Below are 10,385 nucleotides of genomic sequence, written 5' to 3' on the forward strand. Positions count from 1 at the left end.
GACGGAGTCGTCACATATTGTTTGTATATGTGAATTAGACGTGGGTAGATGAATAATGTTTGTTAGTTTCCTATCAAATCCTCATGCATGTGTATAGAATATATTAGAGATAGTGGGTATTGATGAAACCAAACACAGTGTACTCCTAATTTCAAAAGCAAATAGTAACTAATCAGTTAACAATCATGAATCTCAATCATCAATTAACCACAGTGAAGCAGCCGGACACTTTAATATTTGGATAATATATCGGGGTCCGTCATTAAACTAGTGGCAGATAAAAGTCTTCGGAAAAATTCCAAAATTTTAAACTAAGTATCTTTATTTATTTAGGTCATTATGGTATAAGATTTTGTCATTAACTATAAAATAATAATTACATTAATTATTCACTCCCAACCCCCAAGTAAAATATAAAAAGTTTTAAAATTTGACAAACAAAATCTAAATATATTATTAATAAGTCTAAAATTTATAAAACTCATTTTTGAATCACCGTTTATGTTAAATCCACATAAGTTTGAATTTAGTTTGATTAATATCAATCGGAACGAGTATTACAATGATTTAATATTTATTTTTAATATACTTTATTTGTATATATAGATATGTTTTAAATAATAATTATTATTTTTACATAATTAATTTCTAACAATTACATCATAAATTATATTTCAAATCATATATATATATATATATATATATATATATATATTTATATATATATATATATATATATATATATATATATATTTAAATATATACATACCTATTTACAAATAGTTGTTCGTGAATCGTCGGAAGTAGTCAAAGGGTAATTTGACTATATGAACATAGTTTTCAAAATTCTCGAGACTCAACATTACAAACTTTGCTTATCGTGTCGAAATCAAATAAGAGTTAAGTTTAAATTTGGTCGAAAATTTCCGGTCGTCACATTGCGACTCACATGGGATTTACTGGTTTTAATATTTAATATTTTTAATTTTTAAATTAATATTTATGCACGACGTCTTTGACCAGACTGTCAACAGACTGTCAACATGTTATTCTTAATTCATAGAAGTAAATTTTATTTACATTTATGTGTAACCAAATCAAAGTACCAAAAAACTACCTGATTTCTATTTACAATGGAGTAATTTTAATAATCGCATATATGGTCAAAGACACAAAATAAATACATTTATTGTTTTGTGAGACTTCAAAATACTAATAATAATAAAATAATAATAATAATAATAATAATAATAATAATAATAATAATAATAATAATAATAATAATAATAATAATAATAATAATAATAATAATAATGCTAATAATAATAATAATGCTAATAGTATTATAAATTAAAACCGAAATTATAAAACTTTTTTTTTAGATGAATACTTATTTATGGCTTACCGTTCTTACATGGAAAGTTTCTTATACCAACGATCAATAAAAAATTTTATTAAGGAACTACCAATATATTTTATACTTTTTCATTATATGAAAAATGATAATAACATTACCCTCAAATCTGTGCCTCAAGAGAGAAACGAGCCGCGTGTTCGTGATAATCCGAGAGACAATCACGCATTGTAAGATAAAACAATAGACTAACCAGGTATCTTCAAGTTTCAACCAAAAATCATGATGGTAGATATTAGCTAGCCACAACTTTAAGCTTATAAGAGACCAATTATCCGATGTGGGATGCGATGTTACAAACTCCTCCACTAAAATCCCTGAAGTCATCGTCAGACCGAAACATAATCAATATCCAGGATCCATAACCCCCATGAGATGCACGAGTATTGTGTCCGTCACACCCCGTGAGGATACCTCAAAAGATGCACAAATCGAGTGCCCGTCACATTCCGAGAGGACTATTTCTGATACCAACTGAAACGACCCTCAAATATGTCACAAGAGATGCACGAGTCACGTGCTCGTTACAATCCGTGAGACAATCACCCATAAGTTAAAGGAGTTGACTAACTGGTTATCTCCATGTTTCAACTAAAAACCACGGTGAGAAATATTAGTTAGTTACAACTTTAAATCTAAAAGGGACCAATACATTCATTCTCTATCCAATGTGGGATGTGAAGTTACACTAAGGGTTATAGATAAACATTAATTAATTGCAAAATTAATATTTTCAATACAAACTATTAATATTCATAAATAAATTGATCCTCTAAATTTAAGTATGAAAATACGTTATTGTATGAAAATTAACACTTTATAATACTCTGTAAATGTTTAAACGTAGTTCTGACTATGTTTTGCATTCTTCTTATATTTATTATTTTCTAGTATGTGCTTTAACAGTAGCACATGACACATTGAAACACAATTAATTAAATCAAATTCTATATAAATATTGATAAGTGTATTTAATATATGTTAATTTAAATTTATATATATATATATATATATATATATATATATATATATATATATATATATATATATATATATATATATATATATATATATATATATATATATTTGTGTTTATTGATTATTATTATTATATGGTATATAGTATGATATGTAAAAATATTGTTCATTAATATTATATGTCTATAATAATATGAGAATATTAATTATAAACAATCTGATATTCAAAATGGAAGTGATCCCCATACACCACTTTTTATTCCATGTACACCTAATTACCTATTACATTCTTAGGGTGCGTTTGATAAAACTGAATGATTTAGCGCTGAATGGTTTAGAACCTGAATGATTCAAAGCCTCTGAATAAAGTTTGTTCTGAATTCTCTAGATTAATCTAGAAATATAACTTTGAATGGTTCAGCACTGAATTATGAATCATTCAGCACCATATGTCATTCAGAGATCAGAAACATACGCACTGAATGCTGAATGGTTCAGCATTCAGCACTGAATCATTCCATTAAGAGGCAAACAAACGCACCCTTAATTATACTTAGGATAATAATATAGGTTCAATTCTCTAGATTAATATAGAAATATAACTTTGAGTTTATGAGACAAAAATATACATAGATCAAAAAGTGGTGGGTGACGATTATCTCTCTATTCAAAAATATATACTCCGTACACATGGAGTATCTATATCTATTTTTTTTTATGTGAGCCACAGAATCACGTTTCTAAAACTCTTAGCAGTATCGAGAAATTATATATTTCATGATTTAAATTACTTCTAATGAATTTTAGTTCTTAAAAATGTTGTTGTTTCGTAAATTCCTATTTCCGTTTTTAGTTTCTACTATTTTCTCACACTTCGCGCTCATACACTCTCTTCCTCGTTCACACTTTTCTCTCTCTATAACTACCAAATCCACTGGCCATGAAGCTGCCAGAATATCAAAACGATGCCGGCGAACCTCATCTCTCTCAAATACTAGAATCCTTACTTCATTCCATTACTTTAACTCAATCTCTCAAATCAAAATGGTCACTTATTCAATCAAAACTCTCCGATCTTAAATCACACCTTTCGGACCTCACCGACTTCCCTCCGACCACCATCTCCGGTGAGCTCCTCCGTTCACTCTCCGTAACACTCTCCACCGCTCTTTCTCTCTCCACCACCTGCCATACCTTAACTCTCACACACAAACTCAAAACACAAAACGACGTCGATTCAATCATTTCATTACTCGATAATCACATCAATTATTTATACATTTTAATCAACAGTGGCGTCTTAAAAGACGCCACCTCGAAATCATCCATTTCACCTGCTTCATCGAAACGAGAATCGGTTCGAATTGAAGCGAGAGGTTTAGTAACTCGATTACAAATCGGTTCGGTTGAGTCTCGAGTTTTCGCGCTTAATTCATTACTAAAATTACTGCAAGGAGACGAAAAAAATGTCGTAATTGCAGTTGCGCAAGGCGTTGTGCCTGTACTTGTTCATTTACTTGACTCTGGTTATTTGTTAAAATTAATCGAGAATACCGTTAATGCAATTGCTAGAGTTTCTTCAGTTAATTCGACTAAACACACTTTAAATGCTGAAGGATTGAAATTGCTTCATGTATTAATCCGTATCTTAGAGTTAGGTACGGGATTTGCGAAAGAAAAAGCGTGTGTTACGCTTCAAGCGTTAACGCTTTCGAAAGAGAACGCCAGAGTGATTGGATCACGAGGTGGGATCCTGTGTTTGTTAGAGATTTGAAAATCTGCGCGGCCGGTGTGCTTAGGAATTTAACAAGTTTTAGTGACATTCTTGAAAATTTTATAGAAGAAAACTCAGTATCTGTATTATTAGTACTTGCTAGTTCTGGTACTGCATTAGCACAAGAACATTCATTTGCTTGTTCAAGTAATTTGATTAGAGATGATGACGATGACATGAAGCTTTTAGTTGTTCGAAAAGACGGAATCGGTAGTTTGAAAAACTTTTGGTACTGCATTAATGGTGTAGAGTTTTCGGTGAGGCACCTTCACCTTTGATTTTTGTTTTTCAAAGGTGACGTGAAACCACATCGAATTATTTCTGAAAAATGATATTTTTTATTTTATTTTTTTATTTATATAAGACAGGCGCGGTACATCAAATGAGATGCGGCGCATCTTTCAGCAACAGTTTCAATTGAGGAATCTTAATGCAGTGCATCATGCATGCACACTTGCAGCCCTTTATCAAATTTGGTCATTTGACTCAATTCCAACAACCCATTTTGACACTGGTCAATACTAACACCAATATAACCTGTTCAAACATTAAGTACATCATTATTCAAGTTGCTAGTATCAAAACGTTAACCTATAAATAAGGTTGGAGAACTCGGATCTCGGGGAGATTTCGTTTGAACATTTTTGGAGAGATCTCGGCATCTCGGAAAAATCTTGGGGAGATCACGTTGACTTTTTAGTTTTTTAGTATAAATTTATATATATAAATAAATATATGTATATTTATATACATTATTACGAGATTGTTTACAAAAATTCCGAGAAGTGAGTGAAAAAATCTGAGAAATTACGAGAAAATTCAAGAATTGAGCAAGAAAATCCGAGAAATGGTTGCTTTGACCAAGTTTGACCCCGTTGACCGGGAAATCTTGGGAGATGGACATCTCGTCTCGGTTGTCTTCTAAAAACGGGATCTCGGGGAGAAATAAGGAGAATTACAAAACTGCCTATAATCAAAGAAAGTAATTTCGACCTGACATAACGATACTTTAACTCAAAGATCGACAAGTATCAAGAGCATGAGTCTTCAGAATTTATCTACCCGTACAAAACTACAATCAATGCAAAGCATCATTAAGTCTTTAAGTCTCAAAATATCCAACAACAAGCTACTCGAGGAATTCAACCTCCATACCCTTCCTTTTATCCGTACACGAGCCTATAAAATGTTAAAAAACAATGAGTAAGCGAATGCTTAGTGAATACAACATAATGCATACTAGGTAATATTGTCCATAAATAATAAACAAATTGCATACTTCAAACTTTCAATCAAACTCGATAATCTCGATCAACAAGCGATGGGCGTCCCCAATACCAACACACACCCGGTGCCAAACCAACCATACGCATACAATGACACCGCGCACCCAGAGCCAAATCAACCATATGCACACAACGGTGTCGCTCACTCGGAGCCAAACCATCGTATACCATTTGTATATCAATATAGAATTTACCAAGTAGTATGCATGAGTTGTACTCACCTTGAATCCGAGCAATTAATTCAAGCAAGCAATTTGGCCTTATAAACCCAATTTCAAACAAGATTTTGACCAGCATAAGGCTTTCATCAACAATCTTTTCTATATCTATTCCACTAAAACATCATTTAAGTCACAAGGTTTCCTAAACACACATGAGCAGAATCAGATTTTTATCTCTTACACATAGAAACCTTTTATATACATGTTTTATATCACACGTTTAACAAAAAATTAAAGATTATAAACAACTAGACACCAGCAAATTGACTAACCCTAGTAAAAAAGTGACCATTTAACTAAAACCCCAATTATGAGGTTGCATGCTAACCATCTACACAATCCCAAATCTTATTTTAAAATTTTCCAAACCTTATTCAATTAATTAATTAACAATATAAAATAGTACCACTAAATTTTGGGATGTTTATTTATTTTTAGAACGACAATTTTGGCATCGGATCATCTCATTTTCCATTCACACACCCGTTAGCGAGAAACTTCTCGCATCCTTCGCGCAAAATGTACCCGGAATGCGTTAGGTTAACTGCTTGGCCCGCACAAAGTGAAGGATATCAGAGGCACAACCTTGGAGAAAACTCCCCCTCAGGATCTGAACATGTACCTATTTTTTTAAGGATGCGGGCCCACAACCAACTGAGACTTTTTACCACTCAACCAACAGTTCGGTGGTAAATTTTGGGATGTTATACGACGGTTTTTGATGTGTAAGTTGGAAACTTACAAGGTACAAAGTACTATTTAGATCGAGATGTGTGACAGATTCAAATAATAGAGACATCCACGGGGCCATTTTCTTTAGTAACCTGGGTATCTAACATTTTAACTAACTAATCTCAGGGCGACTACCCGATCTGCATCCACGGGGCCATTTGATCAGATCTTGTAAGACCCGAATAATTATTGTACTGTGATGTAAATAGGGTAAATATGGTACATAGAGTGTGGGTAACGTTGTGCAGTTAAACAAGGGTCAGTGCCTGCCCAGGCCTTCGTACGCGCCGCGTAGATATAGGGGTGCGCCGCACTTCTACTGTTGGCGAATTCCAGCTTTTTGATTAAAAGCTAAATGAGGGGTATTGTCGTCTTTTCACATGAAAACGAGTTAGGGCATTAGATGGCTAGTTGGGTGGTGGGTGAAACACACTTAACTTCACCACCAACCTTATCTTCAACCCAAATCAAATTCTAGAGAGAGAAGAGTGTTCTTGGGAGAGAAAGCTTGAATCAAGGAGGAAGGAGCTTGATCCAGGTTAAAGCTCAAGTATTAAACTTGTTCATCTAGCTTTTAGCTACGTTTTGATTGTGGTGGTGTGCTCTAATCTTTATTTCCTTACTTAAATTTATATTATGGTTAGGGTTGGGTAAATGGCAAACATAAAACCCATATTTGGCGATTTTGGGTGTTCTTGGGTAAGATTGAGTCATGTAGACTCAATAGTAACTAACCTAGGCTTTTAAAGTGTTAATTGGGGTGTATGAACATAAATTGGTTAGTAAATTACTAGCACACCTAGATGTTTAGTAAATGGTGTTATGTGGGTTTGTGGAAGACCCGAAATGGGTGTGTTGACATTAAAGTGATTAAATGGGTAATTGTTGACCTAGTTGGGCAAGATGGGGGTGAAATGTCCTAAGTTTGTGTAAATAGGTGTTGTTAGACCTTAATCACTAGCTTTTAGTGATTGATGATGGGTCTTGACCTTAAATGACGGTTTTGGTACATGGGGCATTTAATGCAATTAAGTCATTGAATGCACATGTGTAAATTATTGGCATTTAGTCCAACTAGTTTGTGTGTTAATGGAGTACTTATTATATTAGGTAATTTGCTTTGAAGCTTGCGGAGTTATAAAATCGTCACCAAATTGTTAAGGCGAGTGGAGTAATTATACATGTATGTATATGGTGTATTTATTTGTATGCTATGGTATGACCCACGGAGCCGGGAGTGCCATAGTGTGTGGGCGAGTGTGCTATGATGTGAACCACGGAGCCGGTAGCATCATGGTACGTGTGTTGTAGTGTGAACCACGGAGCCGGTAGCACTATAACACGAGTCGTCAAAGTGTGAACCACGGAGCCGGTAGCACTATAAAATAGTGTGTGAACCACGAAGCCGGTAGCACTATAAAATGAGGTGTGAACCACGGAGCCGGTAGCACCAAAGTTGAAATGTCCCGTTCTTATTGATTAAAAACGTTCCATATTAATTGATTTCGTTGCGAGGTTTTGACCTCTATATGAGACGTTTTTCAAAGACTGCATTCATTTTTAAAACAAACCATAACCTTTATTTCATAAATAAAGGTTTAAAAAGCTTTACGTAGATTATCAAATAATGATAATCTAAAATATCCTGTTTACACACGACCATTACATAATGGTTTACAATACAAATATGTTACATCGAAATCAGTTTCTTGAATGCAGTTTTTACACAATATCATACAAACATGGACTCCAAATCTTGTCCTTATTTTAGTATGCAACAGCGGAAGCTCTTAATATTCACCTGAGAATAAACATGCTTTAAACGTCAACAAAAATGTTGGTGAGTTATAGGTTTAACCTATATATATCAAATCGTAACAATAGACCACAAGATTTCATATTTCAATACACATCCCATACATAGAGATAAAAATCATTCATATGGTGAACACCTGGTAACCGACAATAACAAGATGCATATATAAGAATATCCCCATCATTCCGGGACACCCTTCGGATATGATATAAATTTCGAAGTACTAAAGCATCCGGTACTTTGGATGGGGTTTGTTAGGCCCAATAGATCTATCTTTAGGATTCGCGTCAATTAGGGTGTCTGTTCCCTAATTCTTAGATTACCAGACTTAATAAAAAGGGGCATATTCGATTTTGATAATTCAACCATAGAATGTAGTTTCACATACTTGTGTCTATTTTGTAAATCATTTATAAAACCTGCATGTATTCTCATCCCAAAAATATTAGATTTTAAAAGTGGGACTATAACTCACTTTCACAGATTTTTACTTCGTCGGGAAGTAATACTTGGCCACTGTTGATTCACGAACCTATAACAATATATACATATATATTAAAGTATGTTCAAAATTTATTTACAACACTTTTAATATATTTTGATGTTTTAAGTTTATTAAGTCAGCTGTCCTCGTTAGTAACCTACAACTAGTTGTCCACAGTTAGATGTACAGAAATAAATCGATAAATATTATCTTGAATCAATCCACGACCCAGTGTATACGTATCTCAGTATTGATCACAACTCAAACTATATATATTTTGGAATCAACCTCAACCCTGTATAGCTAACTCCAACATTCACATATAGAGTGTCTATGGTTGTTCCGAAATATATATAGATGTGTCGACATGATAGGTCGAAACATTGTATACGTGTCTATGGTATCTCAAGATTACATAATATACAATACAAGTTGATTAAGTTATGGTTGGAATAGATTTGTTACCAATTTTCACGTAGCTAAAATGAGAAAAATTATCCAATCTTGTTTTACCCATAACTTCTTCATTTTAAATCCGTTTTGAGTGAATCAAATTGCTATGGTTTCATATTGAACTCTATTTTATGAATCTAAACAGAAAAGTATAGGTTTATAGTCGGAAAAATAAGTTACAAGTCATTTTTGTAAAGGTAGTCATTTCAGTCGAAAGAACGACGTCTAGATGACCATTTTAGAAAACATACTTCCACTTTAAGTTTAACCATAATTTTTGGATATAGTTTCATGTTCATAATAAAAATCATTTTCCCAGAATAACAACTTTTAAATCAAAGTTTATCATAGTTTTTAATTAACTAACCCAAAACAGCCCGCGGTGTTACTACGACGGCGTAAATCCGGTTTTACGGTGTTTTTCGTGTTTCCAGGTTTTAAATCATTAAGTTAGCATATCATATAGATATAGAACATGTGTTTAGTTGATTTTAAAAGTCAAGTTAGAAGGAATAACTTTTATTTGCGAACAAGTTTAGAATTAACTAAACTATGTTCTAGTGATTACAAGTTTAAACCTTCGAATAAGATAGCTTTATATGTATGAATCGAATGATGTTATGAACATCATTACTACCTTAAGTTCCTTGGATAAACCTACTGGAAAAGAGAAAAGTGGATCTAGCTTCAATGGATCCTTGGATGGCTCGAAGTTCTTGAAGCAGAATCATGACACGAAAACAAGTTCAAGTAAGATCATCACTTGAAATAAGATTGTTATAGTTATAGAAATTGAACCAAAGTTTGAATATGATTATTACCTTGTATTAGAATGATAACCTACTGTAAGAAACAAAGATTTCTTGAGGTTGGATGATCACCTTACAAGATTGGAAGTGAGCTAGCAAACTTGAAAGTATTCTTGATTTTATGTAACTAGAACTTTTGGAATTTATGAAGAACACTTAGAACTTGAAGATAGAACTTGAGAGAGATCAATTAGATGAAGAAAATTGAAGAATGAAAGTGTTTGTAGGTGTTTTTGGTCGTTGGTGTATGGATTAGATATAAAGGATATGTAATTTTGTTTTCATGTAAATAAGTCATGAATGATTACTCATATTTTTGTAATTTTATGAGATATTTCATGCTAGTTGCCAAATGATGGTTCCCACATGTGTTAGGTGACTCACATGGGCTGCTAAGAGCTGATCATTGGAGTGTATA

The 10,385-nt window shown here is 33.0% G+C and overlaps 1 pseudogene; it reads left to right on the forward strand.

Moving 5' to 3' along the window:
• Window positions 1–3,332: 3,332 nt before the first annotated feature.
• Window positions 3,333–4,444, forward strand: LOC139840415 (uncharacterized; annotated as a pseudogene).
• The last annotated feature ends 5,941 nt before the right edge of the window (window positions 4,445–10,385 follow it).

This window comes from Rutidosis leptorrhynchoides, chromosome 4 (assembly GCF_046630445.1).
Source record: "Rutidosis leptorrhynchoides isolate AG116_Rl617_1_P2 chromosome 4, CSIRO_AGI_Rlap_v1, whole genome shotgun sequence".
NCBI classification, from domain to species: domain Eukaryota; kingdom Viridiplantae; phylum Streptophyta; class Magnoliopsida; order Asterales; family Asteraceae; genus Rutidosis; species Rutidosis leptorrhynchoides.